Here is an 18023-nt window from a genome sequence, read left to right as displayed (position 1 = left end):
TCCAACCTGAATGGTATATTTTGGGCCCATCCCACGTTTCCCTCAAGGCACTAAGTGTCAACCGCATCATGTTGAATGGCAGCGGCAAGCAGATTACCCACTCCCTGTAAGGGTGAATAACGATCCAGCTGGGCTTTCACCAAAATCTGGAAATTTGAGTGAAGCTAGTATGGGTCCATGAGCTTAAAATCAAAATCCTGAATTGTGCTGCCCTCAGCTCAATGTGAATCAAGGTCACGGGAACCAGAGCAGTACCCATCGAGCATTTTGTTAAACATTCAACGATAGCCGTGATGATTGTCGCACATTCACTCGGGCCACGGTCCAAATCTCGTATACCGCCAATTTCTCCCCTACCATCGACGACATGAAATACACTTCTGATTTGAAGACCACATGGACAGGCACATCGGTAAACTGCCGGCTATAACCATTACGTGATCGAGAAAACAAAAACATCCGTTTGAAACTATGTCAGGATGAGCAACAGCACTTTGGCTGGCGTGAACCGAACAGGCAATCCAGCTCGAGGGAAAGGAAATACAAACGGTACGCACCTCTCGAGAGACGGCCCGCTTGGGCTCGACGAGCCTGCCGTTGATGCGGTGAGGACGCGCCCCCATGGCCGCGTCCACCTCCTCGATGCTCGAGAACGTGACGAATCCGAACCCTCGGGAACGCTTCGAATGGGGCTCTTTCATGACCTGCGTGAAACAATTGGCAAGCTTTGGAAATCACGCTTCCATTTGGGAGACAACAATAGTCACACAAGGTAGAACTCGTTTAATCATCACATGAAAACATCTGTGCAGCTCTTTACGCCTGACACGAGTTCAGCGTACTCCAGGCAGCTTCAACGTACCACACAGTCTGTCAGAGTTCCCCATTTCTCAAAGTACTCCTTCAAACTCTCATTGGTAGTCTCAAAGTTCAAGCCACCAATGAAGAGCTTCCGAAACCGCTCAGGTTCACGGTCAGGCTAAAAAGGAAAATAAATCAGCAGCAGATGGAGATAGATGTGCTGGAGGTGCTCAAAGATTTGAAGACCTTCAGCAATTAGAAGAAACATCATCAAAAAAACCCCACGTTAAATGACACCGAATATGGTATTAATCGAACAGAATTACTCAGACAGTCAAAGAGAAACTTCAAGGATGACAAATATCAAACAACAGATGAAGCACACCAGTGGTGTGTAAAGGAAGAGGTGTTAGACTGAGGACAAGATGAATAATGAGAATCTGCATTGAAACTAATTTCTCATTTAAATAGTCTTGGAATAGCAAGTAAAAATAAAAACCAAAAGGAAGGAAGTTTGAAACGTTTCAAGCGTTCCAGGTGGAACACAACAAGACTCCCACACCCACACACTGTAAACAGTGGAGGATAATTGTCACACTGTTTATGAAACCAAAAAAAATACATCACCCAACCGGTTCAGCCATGCGAGTAACCACATACTGTCCCAAAAACCACATCTAACATGTGACCCCAATTCCCCCAAACTAATGTACCATGAAAGGCCACGACAGACTGTCAAGGAATAGAGAACAACCAGCAGAACGATTGATAAATTTTTTCACAAAACTCGAAGCATAGAGACACCAGGGTGGTTGAGCAGTGAGAGATAAGGAATGCTATCAAGGAGAAGCAGAAGGTATTTATTACCTCCACCACCAAAGGTGAAGGAGGTTATGTTTTCACCCCTCTCTGTCTGTTTGTTACGAGCAAAATCGAAGATTTTTCAAGTATATTAGTCTGCGTCATGTCCTATCCGTCTGTCATGTCTGCCTGCAGGTCACAATTTGAAACCAATCTTCATGAAACTTAACCACATGATAGAGTTTGTCATAAGAAGCCTGGTGTATTATTTTTGAGATCAAAGTGGGCCGAGTTTCTAAAAATCCTCTATCTTCATCTGATTCACTTGAAATCTGAAGAGCAGTTTCATATTTGGTCATTTAATTCAACCACCAATTATTTTTGAGGTCAAATTTGTTTTATGGATTTTGCAATTATTGTGCTCTGCACGACGTCTTCTTCTTGCTCTGTCTGTCTGTGTACAGGATATCTGAAAAAGTTGGGGACAAAACCGGATGACATTTTGTGGACAGGTTGGGTGTGTGATAAGGATGAACCGATTAGATTTTGGCGAAGATCCAGATCCGACTACGAGAATTTTTTAAGTGATTCCTCACCATTGAAAGATATGGCCAAAAACCGTATCTCAAAAAGCTGTGGACAGATTCAGATAAACATGGTGGACAGGTTGGTTGTGTGACCACGACTAATTGATTTTGATGAAGATCCGAATCCGGATATGATATTTACTTAATTTTCCAAGTGATTGTTCACCTTTGAGAATAGGGCTCAAAAATTATTATATAGCATGATATTTCAAAAGATATATTGGGCCCAATATGTTTCCATGGATCAGGCATAACGTGGCGGAGGTATGGTGCTCTACCGAGTGCCCTTCCAGTTAGGTTTAAAATATCAGGAATGGAGTTAGATTTATATCACTATCGGAGTAAACGGAAGCAAGTTAAGAAAATAACTCGACAAGCCAAAAGAGAGTATGAGAAGGACATGGCTAAGAACATTAAACATAACAAGGATTTCATTAAAGTAGATCAGGGGAAAAGAACAGGTTAGGACCAGTGTGGGCAAATTGAGGAATATCAGGAGAGTGGTTAGTGATGAAAGTGAGATGGCAGGCTTATTAAACAGGTATTTTGCTTCAACTTGAACACAAGAACAGTCAGGAGAATTCCCAATAGTACAGCGGCTAAGCACCAGAATCTTTCAGTTTTTGCAGAAAGCATGAAACTTTGCACCGGGATACGACTACCCGAGTGATCTCAAAAAAAAAAAAAATGGATGCCAAAAATCCGTGCCCCCTAGTGGCCGCCATCTTGACTTTTAATATGGCTGAAAATTTTAATTTGACTTTTTGTTATAACTTCAAAATTAAGCCAGATACAAAAGTTATTTTAAGGTCTAACCCTACATTTTCAGGATCAAGGAACTCATTGAAGTAATTTCCATGCAAACCTGATGTCGGCCATTTTGAAATTCAAGATGGCAGCCACCAAATCGGAAAATATTGAGAATATCTGTTGTTAATCATGATAGAAACATAATTCAAACAGCAATTCCAATGTTTTCAGTGTCAATCAACCAGATGGCATCATTTTAAAGGGCATCAGATGCATCAAATACCGTGCTGCAAGAGGCATATCTGATTATGTCATACTTGATTCCGATATGGGTATGAAAGTGAAAAAGGTCAATATTCCATATTTCAGTTTAATGCAAACAACTCCTGAATGTATCAATCATTTCAGACCATACCTAGATCATTTTAGGAACAAACCTCGACACCTGGTCAAGGATGCCAGAGATTAATTAAATGAACCCCGAAAGGTGCCCCCGTGGCAGAAAAATCACAACCGTGCCACCGATATAGGTTTTTCTGGTTTCTCATTGTCACTGACGACGCAGTTACCTTAATTTTCCTGTGAAGACAGTTATACTTCATAACAAGTGCCACCACATATGCACAGGGCAGTGCAAACTGGCTTTATTGTGCAATTTGTTCTATAACATTTGCAGTTCCCTCTGCAAGATTTGGTACACTTGCATGCAATAAGCTCGAGGCAAGCTTTCTCGGCAATAGGTAGAACTGTCCACTTAGGCCTGAAATTGTTCTGATAGGTCTCCCAGCCCCAGTCAGACGGACTGGGAACTGTTGGCAGCTGTTCAAGGCATTGTCCCCAGATTTGTCCGGCCTGAGATACTGATTTCCTTGTGCGCTCCTCGAGGGCTGCCTTTGTAGGCGGAATGTTATCAAGGGTCCTTGACATTCTCGAAAACAGTGTCATTCTTGCAGTGTTAACATTAACATATTCACTGGTACAACAGTACAGGAGCACAACAAAGCGTTCAAGTTTTCCCATGATATTTTCCGGAAGAATTGGTGACACTGGTGATGACAAGAACGCAAAACACTCAGTGATCTCTGGCCACGCATGCCAGGTATTCCACGCAGACTTCTTGCCATTATTTGCAAAGGATGATGTAGTGTCACATCCTGAGAAAGCATGAAAACAGGGCAAACCTTTTGCCATTTCAGGGCCAATTGCTGTTGCTGTCTCATGCACGGGAATGTATCGGAATTCCTTTCCTGTTCCAAATGCTATCCATAGTTCAAGGGTTTCCAAGTTCTGAAAATGAGCCACAGCCAAAACAACAACGTCCGTGTCAACAGTCCTGATCATCACATCTTTAAAACCAGAACTCAGGGCATCTTTCACATGGAGTATAATCCTGGTGTCAGCCTCCTCATGTGAGCAAGGCTGGAGTCCATCCAAGTTGTGGTTCATATTAGAGCTGACAACTGACTCATGAACAGTGGATATGAACCCTGTCACCAGTGTCCTTTGACACTCTCAGCACCGAGGAACTGGAAGAGTTCATCCCTGTTGTCATCATTGCGAAGGAAGTTTTTCCAATTGCATGGCAGCTTCACATTTGGAGACACATCTACGAGCACCTGTCACTCTATTTTCTCTTGCTGTGAGCTTCAAAGTGTTTCTTCGATAAACATCCCAAACAATATCGACTCGAAGAGACCTTTCTCGCTCTGAAACTGCATATGGTATAAATACCTCCCTGGCATATTCCCCAAAGGTCCTGGATTCTCCAACTGGCAGAAAGTGCACCACCGCAGCACCATCAAGTATTCTTACTTCAGCAGTTGGGGTATTCAAGTAGGCTGATTTTCCGCTAGATTCAAGACATCCGAGGAGATCAGATTTCTTTCCTTGCCTAAGTTTCCCTGCTGAAGATAATGATGGTGGAAATTTCTGATTCTTGTGCTTGAAAAATTCCTCAAGATTTCCTTCTCTTGACTGGCTACCTATGTACAATCTAGCAAACAAAGAACAGTCACTCTCGAGTTCAGAGATCTTCTGCTTATCCTTCGATTGGGCCGCCTTATTCGGTCGACTGAATAGTGTAAATGTGTTCCTTGATATTGGTGCACTGACTGGTGTTTCATTTTTTAAGAGCCTGTCCTCAATGAAAGTACTGTACTGTTTTTCTGCTGTTGCATGAATCGGCATGATTTCCTGGGTGTGTAATGTAAGCAAATCCTTACTACGATCAAGAAATGGATTTCCTAATCCTTCTAAGGTAGAGACAAGACCACAAACATCTTCAAAAAAGGATTTCGGCAAACTACGAGTTTGTTCCTGATGCTTGTCATCAGCATCGTTACCATCATTGGGATCAAACTGTTCTTCAAATTCAGCTATTATGGCTGACAACTGAGGGCCAGCCACCATCCATCTCCATAGGGCACCAGGGTTTTCGGTGAGGCCGATGGCACCCCCATCACCGTTCACACATGCATTCAGATGTTCATGGGCTTGGTCAAGTCCTATGGCAGAGAATGAATGTCCTGTTTTATTTGAAGTAAAGGCACCACGCATGAACTGCTCATAAACATCTGGACATCTTTGGTGAAGAGTGGTCATGTCGCGTACATGCACAGGAACCCATCTAGCATAGTGTACATGATCCATTGCAAAGAACCATGGGGCCAATTTAGCCAAGGATTCTGTGTAGAACCCGAAATCAGATGTCCGAAGTACTCTAATGAAAGCAAGCAACGTTAACTCAAGGTTCTTTGAATTTCACGAGGTTCGTTTCAAATGATTGAAAACCTGTTCCAGTCCTCGTCCTCGTCCACGCCAAGGCTGTGAAAGTGATTCGGATGTTGTCCTCAGACAAAGAATGCACAAAGTCCAGTCTATTGGTGGTCTCTGGACTTCAGCTACATCACTTGGTTTAACGAGCTGGAACTGTTTCTCCATCATTCACACCACGTCATTGCAACCTGAAAATAAAGAACTTTTATCTCAATGTTTTGACTTATTTTAATGCTAAATTTATGCCATATGCCTTGAGATGCCAATTTTCTCACAACAAAGGCATGAAACAAAGAATAAGAAATGAACAAATATTACATAGACACATCATATCCTGTGTTTAGAGCAGTATAATACAACAAATATAGACAAAATGCCATATTTATAATCAAGATGGTGGCCATTACGGGGTGTGGATTTTTGGGGTCCATTTTTTTTAAGATCCCCAGGGGTAGTAGTATCCCTGTGCAAAGTTTCATGCTTTCTGCAAAAACTGAACGATTCTGATGAAAATCCTGCCTTAGCCGCTGAACTACAATAGCTGAGAGTATCTATCGAGGAGGTGAGGAAGGACTTGCACAGAAGATCCAGGTTGGAGTGGAGGAAGTAAAGGAACATCTCGGTAATCTAAGAGTAGATAAGGCTCTGGGTCCAGATAATATGCACCCAAGAGTATTGATGGAGGTACTGAGCAGGTAAGCGAGATGTTAACGGATATTTTCAATAGTTCCCTGGAGTCAGGACAGGTACCTGAGGATTGGAGAGAAGCAAATGTAACACCATTATTAACCTCTGCCATCGAAGATGGACAGAGGTTACTGTTTTCACCCGTCTGTTTGTTTGTTTGTGAACAGTATTACGGAAAAACACCTGGACGGATTTCGACGAAACTTGGTGGGGGGGATTAGGTATGGTCCAAGGATCATGCCATTAGATTTTGGACCTGGTCCAAAGTCCAATATGGCCGCTATGGCGGCAATTATGAAAATATTTGAATTTTTGTTTTTGCATTTCTACATGTGATTTCCAACCCAAAAAAAAAAATTGTTAGAGGGGGGGAAAAAAAAATTTGCAACTTTTTTCAAAAAAATTTCGATTTTATTTGAATTTTTTTGCATTTCTACACGTTTTAAGTGATTTCCAACCCCCAAAAAAATTGTTAGAGAAAAAACTAGAGGGGGAGCACTCGGTAAAGTGCAAAACCTCCGCCGCCAATACTGCTGGGTCACTCAAGTGAACCTTATATCTTATTCATTAAATGACGTCAACAGTGCTGACAGTTATAGTTCTTTTCTCCAACATTTTTTTTTGGGGGGGGGGGGTTGGAAGTCACTTAAAACATGTAGAAATGCAAAAAAAAGAAATCGAAATTTTGTTGAAAAAAAAGTTGAAAAAAATTTTTTTTTCTCCAACAATTTTTTTTTTGGGGGGGGGGGGGGGTTGGAAATCACTTAAAACATGTAGAAATGCAAAAAAATATATATATAATATTTTTTCAAAATGGCCACCATAGTGGCCATATTAGATTTTGGACCAAGTCCAAAATCTAATGGCATGATCCTTGGACCATACCTAACCCCCCCCCCCCCCATCAAGTTTCGTCGAAATCCGTTGAGTTTTTCCGTAATACTGTTCACAAACAAACAGAAAGGGGTGAAAACAGTAACCTCCATCCATCTTCGAAGATGGATGGAGGTTAAAAAACAAAATTTTGCACCTTTTTTTTCCAAAAAAATTTCGATTATATTTTTTGGGCATTTCTACATGCGCGTCGAGCTTGTTTAGTTTATTCAATCGTGGTTCAGTAGAGTCTGATCCGTTTTGACCTACAATGAATAGGATATCAGGTTCACTTAAGTGACCCAGCAGTATTTTGCACTCGACCGAGTGCTCCCCCTCTCGTTTAATAAAGGATCCAGAGAAGAATTGGGAAACTATAGACCTGTTAGTTTGACTTCAGTTGTGGGGAAGGCGTTGGAGACATTAATTAAGGACCAGATGAGGAACCATTTAAACAAATACAAACTAATTAAGGCAGTCACCATGGGTCTATCAAAGGTAGTTCCTGTTCAACAAATCTTTTAGAGTTATATGAGGCAGTGTCTGATTGGGTGGATGAGGGAAAGGCAGTGGACATAGTATATCTAGACTTTAAGAAGGCATTTGATAAGGTACCACATCGGAGGTTGTTAGCCAAGCTGAGGGCTCGTGGAGTGGCTGTTCAGGTAGCTAATTGGATGGCAAACTGGCTTAGCGATGGGAAGCAAAGAGTGGCTGTGAGTGGGAGGATGTCTTGCTGGGAGGATGCAAGTAGCAGGGTACCTCAGGGATCAGTACTCGGACCATTACTATTCATTATTTACATCAACAATTTGGATAATGGAGTGAAGAATAAGCTTTCCAAATTTGCAGATGACACAAAGCTTGGAGGTAAGGTGGATAGCAGAGGGGGTGATGATCAGATTCAGGAAAGGATTGATACTTGTATAGATTGGGCAAAAGACTGGCAGATGTAGTTCAACCTGAGCAAGTGTAAGGTGTTGGGGATGGGAAAGAACAATGAAAATGGAGATTTCAGGATGGAAGGGGTAATTTTGGAGCGTGTCACACAGGAGAAGGATCTGGGGGTGGTATAGATATGGGAGGTAAACAGACAGCAGACATCTTTTTACCCAAGAACAATTTTCACCAATGCACCCCTCCCCAAGAAAATAAAATAAACTATACAGACTAAAAACACATTTTGCATATCTCTTGTTTTTTGTCTGGTGTTGATGTAGTGCAGGTATGATGGGCCGAATGGCCTCCTCCAGCGTCTAATTTCCTTGTCCATCCTCGGGTATCCCGATTTCTATCCGATCCACCGCAAGCTTCACCCCAAATCAAAAGAGTCACAATTCAGTTTTACCACGGATCATAAACCAAAACAAAAAAAAAGGTACTAAAACTGCTTTTGGGGATTAAATAAAACGAAGACTGAAGCAAAAGCAGACACTCCTGCAAACAAGGAGTGCCGATGGTAAATCACGTGACAAATCACCAAAGGGCGTACTTCGTGCCGGTACGAATCTCGGCCATATTCGGCCTTGAACGAACGCCTGCGGTCACTCATCCTGCAATTCAAACCTGAACACAAAGAGAAACACGGGTTCAGTTAGCATGAAACAAAATGTTTGTGTCATGAGAGAGAAGAGAAGAGAAGAGTATATACATATATATATACATATATATTTATGAAATGTTTATAAGAACATCAAGGTTGATGATACCTGAGCATCACCTGACGAGGCAGGAAAACTATCTTTAGCACCGCCACGTGCCCTCATTGTTCATGTCCCCACTCATCCTCTCTCCCATTCCGCCAGGCTCCTCCTCCTCCGCCTCCCTCCCCAACGCTCCTCCATCCCCCCAGCCCCAGCACTACTCTCCCTCTCCTCTCCCCACAGCACCGCACTCATGACCGAAACCATGATTGGGTTTCTCTCAATAGGCAAGGTTGGCACCCACGTGGCGAATAAACGTAAAGAGTGTGAATCCACCGGTGATGACGGTGTGAAGGTCTATGTTTGGGAGTACTTTATACAAGAGTCGCTTCCGCAGCATGCACGAGGGGCCACCACAAAGGTCTAGTCAGAGAGGGCGCGCGACGGCGGTGAGCCCACGTGTTCCGTGTTCGAGTCACGAGTGGGGGATTTCGGGGGGGGGTGGTGGACCCCGAAGGAGTGCTTTTAACGATCGGAGCCCTCGTGTACTTCAAGCCCACGTGGGAAGAAAATGGCGGCGATCATTCGGTGTAAAAATTAAATATATTAATAAAAGGTTCGGGGGGACATTATTAATTTATAATATGCATCAAACTCACATTTAGCAAACGCTATAAGTACAACCGCGGGTTGGACATCTTGTTAACGTCCACGTCAATAAACCAGGCTCGTGTGGCCGGACGGGGGTGACGTTGCGCGGAGATGGCCGCGCGCGAGCACGTGACGCGGCGCGAGCACGTGACCCGATGCGCACAAAGCGCGCGCTCGGGGAGGAGGATCGCCGCCATATTGGACGCGGGAGGCGAAATCGAGACAAGCCGCCATTAACCGAGCTCCGATCGCTTCAGCAAACCGCACGAACATCCCAAGGAGAAACCCCGGTAACGAACTCCAAGTGTAATTAGAACTACCCGATACCACAACAACGACGCGTCCGTCACATGAACGAAGTATAATTATAATATAAAGGGAAATACGCGAGGATCGTCAGCGGAACGGCAACGCGAAACAAGTAATGTGATTATGAGTAAAAAAAAAAATCATGATCGTTCTTACAATCGACACTCTCAAAGAGACGAAGCGATAATCCCGAAAAATGGAGAACCCGCGAACCCACCTCTCACTCAGCACGGGATTCAGACAGGAACCGGAACCGGAAAGGAGAGGAGAGGAGAGTTTAAACGGCTGACGTATATTACTTTGGTTTATACTTTTATTTTACCTTCTACAGGATAACTACTTGAGAAAAGATCGAGAAAAACAAATGAATCTTTGTACAATCATTATGCTTAAAATAAAAATACAAATTTAAAATCACTTTTACAAATAACATTAAAAAATATCGCCGTCACGCGCTGCGGAAATGATTCCTTTCTTCCATTTCAGGGGGATAATCACCGCTAACTTGGAGCCAACGCACGTCACAGTTCGTCAGGAATGGGAAAGGGTTTCCATGCCACACAGTGGGTGGTGGTGGTTGGTTGGTTGTTGTTGTTGTTGTTGTTGTTGTTGTTGTTGTTGTTGTTGTTGTTGTTGTTGTTGTTGTTGTTGTTGTTGTTGTTGTTGTTGTTGTTGTTGTTGTTGTTGTTGTTGTTGTTGTTGTTGTTGTTGTTGTTGTTGTTGTTAATATGGAATAGGCAAAGCCGAGATGCGAAGCCTTCGGCCTGGATTCGGGATCAGCGATCAAATAATGTAAATCACGATTAAAAATTATTTTTTGATGATGCGGGAGATTTCTTTATTATAAAATTACGTAAACTTAAACTGCTGGAGTATTTACTCTAATATTGTTATTAATTTTTTAGTCATAAAGGTGTGATTGGGTATACTACAGATCAAATTAATTATTTGTGCATTTCTATAACCGTGATAACACTACTGCATATTACCTCAGCATTACCTTCCCAACAACAACTACACCGCCTGGAACAGGATCTCATCTGGAAAAATTAACATTACCTCAACATTACCTTCACAACGACAACTACACCGCCTTGAACAGGATCTCATCTGGAAGAATTAACATTACCTCAACATTACCTTCACAACGACAACTACACCGCCTTGAACAGGATCTCATCTGGAAAAATTAATATGACTTCAACATCACCTTCACGACAACGACACCGCCTGGAACAGGATCTCATCTGGAAAAATTAATATTACCTCAACATTACCTTCACAACGACAACTACACCGCCTAGAACAGGATCTCATCTGGAAAAATTAATATTACCTCAACATTACCTTCACAACAACAACTATACCGCCTAGAACAGGATCTCATCTGAAAAAAATTAATATGACCTCAACATTACCTTCACAACGACAACAACACCGCCTTGAACAGGATCTCATCTGGAAAAAAGAAATATTACCTCAACATTACCTTCACAACAACAACTATACCGCCTAGAACAGGATCTCATCTGAAAAAAGAAATGTTACCTCAACATTACCTTCACAACGACAACTACACCGCCTAGAACAGGATCTCATCTGGAAAAATTAATATTACCTCAACATCACCTTCACGACAACTACACCGCCTGGAACAGGATCGCATCTGGAAAAATTAATATTACCTCAACATTACCTTCACAACGACAACTACACCGCCTTGAACAGGATCTCATCTGGAAAAATTAATATTACCTCAACATCACCTTCACGACAACTACACCGCCTGGAACAGGATCGCATCTGGAAAAATTAATATTACCTCAACATTACCTTCACAACGACAACTACACCGCCTTGAACAGGATCTCATCTGGAAAAATTAATATTACCTCAACATCACCTTCACGACAACTACACCGCCTGGAACAGGATCGCATCTGGAAAAATTAATATTACCTCAACATTACCTTCACAACGACAACTACACCGCCTTGAACAGGATCTCATCTGGAAAAATTAATATGACTTCAACATCACCTTCACAACGACAACTACACCGCCTTGAACAGGATCTCATCTGGAAAAAAGAAATATTACCTCAACATTACCTTCACAACAACAACTATACCGCCTAGAACAGGATCTCATCTGAAAAAATTAATATGACCTCAACATCACCTTCACAACGACAACTACACTGCCTAGAACAGGATCTCATCTGGAAAAATTAATATGACTTCAACATCACCTTCACAACGACAACTACACCGCCTAGAACAGGATCTCATCTGGAAAAATTAATATGACTTCAACATTACCTTCACAACGACAACTACACTGCCTAGAACAGGATCTCATCTGAAAAAATTAATATTACCTCAACATTACCTTCACAACAACAACTACACCGCCAAGAACAGGATCTCATCTGGAAAAATAAATATTACCTCAACATTACCTTCACAACAACAACAACACCGCCTTGAACAGGATCTCATCTGGAAAAAAGAAATATTACCTCAACATTACCTTCACAACAACAACTATACCGCCTAGAACAGGATCTCATCTGAAAAAAAGAAATATTACCTCAACATTACCTTCACAACGACAACTACACCGCCTAGAACAGGATCTCATCTGGAAAAATTAATATTACCTCAACATCACCTTCACGACAACTACACCGCCTGGAACAGGATCGCATCTGGAAAAATTAATATTACCTCAACATTACCTTCACAACGACAACTACACCGCCTTGAACAGGATCTCATCTGGAAAAATTAATATGACTTCAACATCACCTTCACAACGACAACTACACCGCCTTGAACAGGATCTCATCTGGAAAAAAGAAATATTACCTCAACATTACCTTCACAACAACAACTATACTGCCTAGAACAGGATCTCATCTGAAAAAATTAATATGACCTCAACATCACCTTCACAACGACAACTACACTGCCTAGAACAGGATCTCATCTGGAAAAATTAATATGACTTCAACATCACCTTCACAACGACAACTACACCGCCTAGAACAGGATCTCATCTGGAAAAATTAATATGACTTCAACATCACCTTCACAACGACAACTACACCGCCTAGAACAGGATCTCATCTGAAAAAATTAATATTACCTCAACATCACCTTCACAACGACAACTACACCGCCTAGAACAGGATCTCATCTGGAAAAATTAATTTTACCTCAACATCACCTTCACAACGACAACTACACCGCCTAGAACAGGATCTCATCTGGAAAAAAAATATTACCTCAACATTACCTTCACAACAACAACTATACCGCCTAGAACAGGATATCATCTGAAAAAATAAATATTACCACAACATCACCTTCACAACGACAACTACACCACCTAGAACAGGATCTCAACTGGAAAAAAAAATATTACCTCAACATTACCTTCACAACAACAACTACACCGCCTAGAACAGGATCTCATCTGGAAAAATTAATATATCTTCAACATTACCTTCACAACAACAACTACACCGCCTAGAACAGGATCTCATCTGGAAAAAAACAATTATCTCAACATCATCTTCACAACGACAACTACACTGCCTAGAACAGGATCTCATCTGAAAAAATAAATATTACCTCAACATGACCTTCACAACGACAACTACACCGCCTAGAACAGGATCTCATCTGGAAAAAAAATATTACCTCAACATTACCTTCACAACAACAACGACACCGCCGAGAACAGGATCTCATTTAAAAACATTAATATTACCTCAACATTACCTTCACAACAACAACTACAGCGCCTAGAACAGGATCTCATCTAAAAAAATTAATATTACCTCAACATGACCTTCACAACAACAACTACACTGCCTTGAACAGGATCTCATCTGAAAAAATAAATACGAGAAGCGAACGTAGTATTCTTCTGACATTCGCTTCTGACTTTACCTATAACTTGTTCACAACTGTATACGCAATTTCCGGTTACTTCAGCCTGGATTCGGGATCAGCGATCAAATAATGTAAATCACGATGAAAAAATATTTTTTGATGATGCGGGAGATATCTTTATTAAAATCAGTGGAGGGAATATACACCATGTCTGATATTTGTATCTTTCATGTCTCCGACTATGCCTTTATCGACCGGCATGCATCATTCCCCATGCAAAAAAAAACCGGAAGCAAAAAAAAAAACCGGAAGCAAAAAAAAAAAACGGACTCAAAAGGGTCATCGCCAACGACACGGATTCCAAATTGCCAGAGTATTGTGTTGTTGTTGTTGTTGTTGTTGTTTCCTATTCTCTCATGTGCACGCGTTAAGGCCCTGTCACACCTTGACGATTTAGCCAGCGTATGGCAACGTATCAAAATTGATGTAAAACGCTGGCGTACACTGAACTATTGATGTTTTTTTTCAGTTTTGGGCATATAATAACGTGTTGGACGTATGCATAACGTATTGGTAATGTACACAGAACGTTTCGATAACTTATAGATAACTTATATCAACGAATGCTTAGCATGTTGTCGGCGTTCACAACTTATGCCCAACGATAGTCTAACTTATGCATAGCGCGCGGCAGCGTATCACCCACGATCATATTGCGCAGCCTATTAAAAGGCTGCCGCTCGACGATTCAAATCATAACCGCACTAGACATTGAAGTGTCAACATCACCATCATGCCGAAGAAAACTTCGAAGAATTCTGCAAAGAAGTCTCCTGGCCGTGGCCGTGGACGCGGACGCAAAGAGGATCCATCATCACCCACACCCTCCCCATCACGCTCACCTACTACTACTACTGACATGAACCTACTACTACTGCGACTACTACCACTACTACTACTACTACTACTACTACTACTACTACTACTACTACTGACACGCTCACCTACTACTACTACTGATACTACTGACATGGACATCTACTCAACATGGAGTCTGGAACACTGACGGGTTCCTCCTGTGAAGCCCATTTTTATATACCAATTCCCCTAAACGCTGCCAATACGCCATTATATGGTAGCTGTAAGTTAGAAACACGTTCAGTAAGTTATGTGATCGTCTGGAAGACATCAAATACGTCTACATACATCAATGTGCATTGGAGATACGTTTCACATAGGTTCAAAGCACATTACTCATAGGTTAGAAATAAGTTTCAGGTACGCAAGACATTACCTCGACGTATTTCGACTTATGAGTAACTTACAAGTAACGTGTGTCGACGTGTGTCAACGATCGCATAACGTGCCTACAACTTATGGCCAGCGTATGTGGAATGTGTGAGTCATACGCCGAGCACGTCGAGAAATTTTGAGCATGCCCAAAATTTGTCGACGAGCTCGCCATACTACGACGTATGCCAGCGTGCTTCAGCATGCTTCAGCATGCTCTTAACATATACAGAACTTACCCATAACGTATTCGACGTGTGCCAGCATATTCGCCAAATTTTTCATACGTCGGCATACGCTGGCTAAAACGTCAAGGTGTGACAGGGCCTTTAAGTATGAAGCTCACTATGTTTGCGATTATTACTAGCACACCAAGCCCTGGTCACACAGACATTACTCCATTAGTTTAATTCTTATGTTCCAATTTCTTGTCCTTTTTGTGATATGATTGTAAACGTGACCCACGTTTTTATTGAATGAAAGAGATTGGTACCCCTCTTTCTCTTCCTTCAACAGCTTTTCTTAAAATTTAATTTTGTTTTTTCCTTTCCAGTCTATATTTATGGAATTGGGGGAAATTATAAAAGTAAACCAGTCCTCTCGTTTTTTTCTTTTCTGTTGGGCATTGCTAAACTGTCAATTTACAAAACCAGGAAAGCAAAATTGAAGGTGAAAAATGCAAATGTGCTTTTGTGCTTTAAAGGTACTCATACGTGGCCGTATGTGCGTGGCCATACGTGCAAAAAAAAAAAAGAATTGTGACGTCATTCGTGACATCATAGCACCGTGTCCTGTCATTGGTTTGGTAAATAAATGGCCATAACTTGGGAACCACTTTTCCGATTAATATCAAACCTTGAAAAAGCACATCCACAGGGCCCTAGCAATATACGTGGCAAGTTTCAATTAGATCGGACCAGTGGTTGTCAAGAAACAGCGGTCACAGACAGACAGACACACACACAGACAAACAGATTGCTGGAATTATAGATAGATGACCAATTATACCCTCAATCATTCATATCATATCCCCATTGTTTTATTCTCATACAAACAATACGCCCTTCTTCATAAAATTTTATTTAAATTGGAACTGTGAATTGTGTATGAGCTGGAGATAAAATCAACACTTCTGTATTTTTGGAATACACAGCCGTTTTATGTAAGGATATATATTGTGATAAATCACTTAATCTCACCAAGTCATGCACGTCAGTCGGGCTTGGATAATTTATTGATTTATAAGCATTTTTCATGTTAATATTTTTTGCTATACTATATTTCTGTCATTCAGCCTGTGCCTTTGTGTAATAATTTGATAAATCAATATCCAGTTGTTGGGATACACCAAAGATAGAACCATATTCACCAAGATAAGTCGTTTATATTAGATTAAAAATAATGTCATTAAAAAAATTATTTTTGTTGAGTTGAAATAACGCATATAGACATAATTGACCACAAGACTTGGAATTTAATTCTTGGACTTGAAATGTTTGATAAACACCATTCTGTAAGAATTTTACAACTTCAGCAGGTCGTGGAAGACCAAAACTATCAAAATAATATTTGCCTTGACTATTAAAAATACAAACCCAATGAGAACCGTTTCCATTTTTATCTTCTATGTTCATAATAATATTCTTTGTATGTTCAGACACGTTTGTTAATTCATCTCTCATACAAATAACCACATTATGAATTTTTAATTTCTTACAATATTTGACAAGTTGTAAATTTGATGTTGTATTCTTTCTAAAATCTTTAAACTACTCATCAATGCTCATTTATTTATTAGAAAGATATAATCCATTACCCCTTTTAGTTAATTTTACACCTGCTTGTGCGATAGAAGAAAGCATATCTCCAACCAACAATCTCGCTTTATCAGGCAGACTTTCAAGTTTTTCAGCAAAATCTACAATTACACCACTTCCACTAATTTGTTTCTCCAACTCTTTGTTATGTCTTTCCAATTCTTTTTGAGCCCGGAGTTGAGCCTTCCTTGCATTGGCAGTTTTCACCGCTGCTGAAATACCACCCGTCAATGCTCCAGCCGCACTTAAACCAGAAAATAAAGGAATTAGAAATGGGAGAAATCCTCCACTCGTCTCTCTTATTGAATATTTCTTCAACATTGGTTTTGACATTTTAATTTTAAGTGAGCCAGTATCGTTCAAGATTTTCACCTGTTCTCTTGTGAGCAAAACATCAATTGTTACTGCTCCTTTTCTCTGAATTGTATTAACCTTAATCAAACAAGGCTTTTGATTTTGAATACAAGATGATAGTTTATGAAGATTGATTTGATTAACATGTACCCAAGTTGGCACTTTCCTACTCATTTATTTATCAAAAAAATTATGTGAGACTAATCAAAACAACATTATCTGTATTAATCTGTAATTCTGTTTCTTCCAAAAGCAAACAATATGTATCAACTTCTTCACTCTTCTCTTTCAATGTAAGGGAAGTATCCACTCGATTAGACTTTATAGTTTCCTTTTGAGCACTCAGGTCAAACGCATAGATTGTATACAGACTTTTAAATACTGTCATATGCAAAATAGGTTCTTTATTTCCATTGCTTTCACACACCTTTTGGTAAGACTTGTATGCTTCAGCATAATAATTTTTTTTCCAATTAATTTCCAATCTATCTCGTGGATAAAATGTTCCATCTAGAGAAATGTAAAGTTGTTTCACCTTCGCATTATCACTCAATGCATTATTCTTTTCAGTCGCAGTATCACCATCTCTTTTTTTTTTTTAATGAGCCACAGATATCGTAGCTTTCCTTCCAGAACACCCAAATTCCATGTGCAAGTGGTTTGGTTCAGTTTATCATGTTGGCATCTTCTTTTAAGATATTGTTACGTTTGAGGGGGGGGAGTATGCATTCAAAGGGTAATTAGGATGTTTAATTAGGTATGCCATGCTGTTCGAGTTTACCA

The 18023-nt window shown here is 40.7% G+C and overlaps 1 pseudogene across 1 annotated transcript in view; it reads right to left on the bottom strand.

Moving 5' to 3' along the window:
• The window catches only part of LOC147031198 (uncharacterized), a 26935-nt pseudogene extending 16753 nt beyond the window's left edge, over positions 1 to 10182 (bottom strand). Inside the window, exons 1-4 of the transcript XR_015056726.1 lie at positions 10095 to 10182; positions 8755 to 8840; positions 863 to 979; positions 558 to 704 (exon numbers count right to left, since the gene is read on the bottom strand). The product of XR_015056726.1 is annotated as an uncharacterized LOC147031198 (transcript). The remainder of the gene's footprint in view (positions 1 to 557; positions 705 to 862; positions 980 to 8754; positions 8841 to 10094) is intronic.
• Between the last annotated feature and the right edge of the window lie 7841 nt (positions 10183 to 18023).

The sequence above is a fragment of the Eptatretus burgeri genome, chromosome 3 (assembly GCF_056783735.1).
Source record: "Eptatretus burgeri isolate ZD-2024b chromosome 3, Ebu_testis_v1, whole genome shotgun sequence".
In the NCBI taxonomy this organism is placed as follows: domain Eukaryota; kingdom Metazoa; phylum Chordata; class Myxini; order Myxiniformes; family Myxinidae; genus Eptatretus; species Eptatretus burgeri.
Note: the sequence above shows the minus strand (reverse complement) of the source record. Positions and strands in the feature narration are given on the sequence as shown.